At 57.8% G+C, this 2,500-nt stretch overlaps 2 non-coding genes and 1 pseudogene across 2 annotated transcripts in view; all 3 read left to right on the top strand.

The window, feature by feature from the left end:
* Positions 1-304, top strand: part of LOC138944365 (small subunit ribosomal RNA) — a 1,921-nt gene extending 1,617 nt beyond the window's left edge. The window contains exon 1 of the ribosomal RNA XR_011448732.1: positions 1-304. This exon is cut by the window's left edge and continues 1,617 nt beyond it. This is a non-coding gene — a ribosomal RNA (small subunit ribosomal RNA).
* Positions 305-1,150: 846 nt separating this feature from the next.
* On the top strand, positions 1,151-1,305 carry LOC138944363 (5.8S ribosomal RNA). Its single transcript, XR_011448730.1, has one exon. It is a non-coding gene; the product is annotated as a 5.8S ribosomal RNA (ribosomal RNA).
* Positions 1,306-2,237: 932 nt separating this feature from the next.
* Positions 2,238-2,500, top strand: part of LOC138944362 (large subunit ribosomal RNA) — a 7,814-nt pseudogene continuing 7,551 nt past the window's right edge.

Genomic DNA, 2,500 nt, shown 5'->3' with positions numbered 1-2,500 from the left:
GCCGAAAGGCCCGGGTAACCCGCTGAACCTCCTTCGTGCTAGGGATTGGGGCTTGCAATTGTTCCCCATGAACGAGGAATTCCCAGTAAGCGCGAGTCATAAGCTCGCGTTGATTACGTCCCTGCCCTTTGTACACACCGCCCGTCGCTACTACCGATTGAATGATTTAGTGAGGTCTTCGGACTGGTGCGCGGCAATGTCTCGGCATTGCCGATGTTGCCGGGAAGATGACCAAACTTGATCATTTAGAGGAAGTAAAAGTCGTAACAAGGTTTCCGTAGGTGAACCTGCGGAAGGATCATTAACGTTCCGGAGGTCCTGCTCTGCGTCTCGAGTCTTTTGGACGCGCGCTCGCAGCAGTCGGCGACTGAATGGACAAAGAAAACAGATACGAAAGTAAAATGGAATTGACGGATTATATCCCGCATGTACTAATACGACGACGCGCGTCGAACGCCGCGCGCCTCTGCGACGACCCGAGAGAGAAAGGGAAGCCAGCAGCAGAGCGCCGTCGGCCTTTTTCGGTGCGGTCGGCGTCGTGCGAGCGGGATGGAGGAGGAGAGGATTATCCGAGACTCTCTCCTTAAGCTTCGTAGCCGCAACCGGCGTCGCGTCGCGTCGCGCGCGACCCGTTGAGGCTCGTTGCGCAAATTGCGAAATTACATGAATGCGATTCGGAGCAGAAGACGCTTTCCCGATCGCGCTCTTGCCAAGCGCAGAGTTACGATCCGGCGTTAGCGCGTACCGGTGGTAACCTACGCCCGTCCGTGCGTCCGCAACGCTCGTGAACGCGCCCCTCCCCGCACCGGGGCAGCGGTCAGCGTGTTTGTACGCGAGCGCGCGGCTATCGGACGAACGGGCGAGAGGACGGATCACACCCGATCAAGTCCGACGGTTTCTTCAAAGAACATTCCGCCCCGGCTCTTCCAAATATATATATTATTATATTATATGTACGGGGAAGAGACGCTCCGATCGCGAAACAACTTTTGTGCCGTAGCCTCCCCAGCGGTGGCGGCGGTCCGCGCGCGTGCTCGGACGCGCGCGGCCAGGCTGATCGAAGGGCCAACGATTTTATCTCTCTCTCTTCGGAGAGGAGACTAAGATGGATGAACGAAGCGTTCGTTGAACGCAAGAATTGCAAAACGATTACCCTGAACGGTGGATCACTTGGCTCGTGGGTCGATGAAGAACGCAGCTAATTGCGCGTCAACTTGTGAACTGCAGGACACATGAACATCGACATTTCGAACGCACATTGCGGTCCACGGATACAATTCCCGGACCACGCCTGGCTGAGGGTCGTTTTAGTACCTCGAAACTGCTTGCGCCTTTGCGCGCCGGGCCACCGTGCCCGTTCGCGCAAACGGTGTACGAGCGATAGTTGGACGTTCGCCCGAGACGAGCCGTCCCGAGAGGCGGCCCCTTGGCGTCGTCTGAAATAACACCGAGGAAAAGGAAGAGTGAGAGCAGCGTACGCACACACGCAGTAAGTAAAGATAGGGAGCCTGCGCGCGCGCGCCCGGAAACTGTCGAAGGAGAGAGGGAGTAGAAGACACGCGCACACACGTTGCGTTATCCCTCTCGCGGTCTCCCGGTGCGCCAGCGCGCGCTCGCGCCTCTTACGCGCGAGTCTTGGTGCGCGCCACCTTCCGCGCAAACGGTAGGAGAGAACCGCGGCGCGTCGTCGCCCGGCGGTACGCGGAGAGAAAAGAGCGAGAGAGCCCTCCTTAACGCGGGTGAATCGCGAGCCGACCGCTTGTCCGAGTCCACGAAATTCTCGAAAACGAATATAGGGGACCGGCACGCGTCGTCGTGTACTCGTCGAATCCGATTCGCCCCGTCGTATCCCATATCCGTGCATAACACACGATATGCGGAGAGAAAATTTGAAGGATGTGGGTGATAGAGATGTACGTGTACGCGCACACTCGCTCGCAATGTATCTCGCGTCCCCGGCGATCGAAGATGACGCGATCCGCGCCGATCTTATTCGTTGTTTGCAAGCAGACAACTCGAACGAGATTCGATCGGCTTACATTTCCTCCTATTAGCGGCTGCGAGCCGCGCGTGGAAGAATCGTTGTCACAAACAACACGTCTCCTCGCCACTCCTCCGAGTACAATGCGAAGCCGCTGTGCCGGCGCTGCCGCTCTCCCGACGCTCGCTCTCTAAGTGAGAAAAGAGCCGGCGGAGGAGGCGGCGCGGCCACGGTTATCGAAAACTAAACTCTTTGACGACCTCAGAGCAGGCGAGATTACCCGCTGAATTTAAGCATATTATTAAGCGGAGGAAAAGAAACTAACTAGGATTTCCTTAGTAGCGGCGAGCGAACAGGAAAGAGCCCAGCACCGAATCCCGCGGTTCCGCCGCAGGGAAATGTGGTGTTTGGGAGGATCCGCTTATCCCGAGGTGTCGCGTCGCGTCCAAGTCCATCTTGAATGGGGCCACTTACCCGTAGAGGGTGCCAGGCCCGTAGCGACCGGTGCGCGTCTCGGGA

This window comes from Polyergus mexicanus, unplaced genomic scaffold (assembly GCF_030449975.1).
Source record: "Polyergus mexicanus isolate NDT 795.1 unplaced genomic scaffold, iyPolMexi1.0 SCAF_172, whole genome shotgun sequence".
NCBI lineage: Eukaryota > Metazoa > Arthropoda > Insecta > Hymenoptera > Formicidae > Polyergus > Polyergus mexicanus.
Note: the sequence above shows the minus strand (reverse complement) of the source record. Positions and strands in the feature narration are given on the sequence as shown.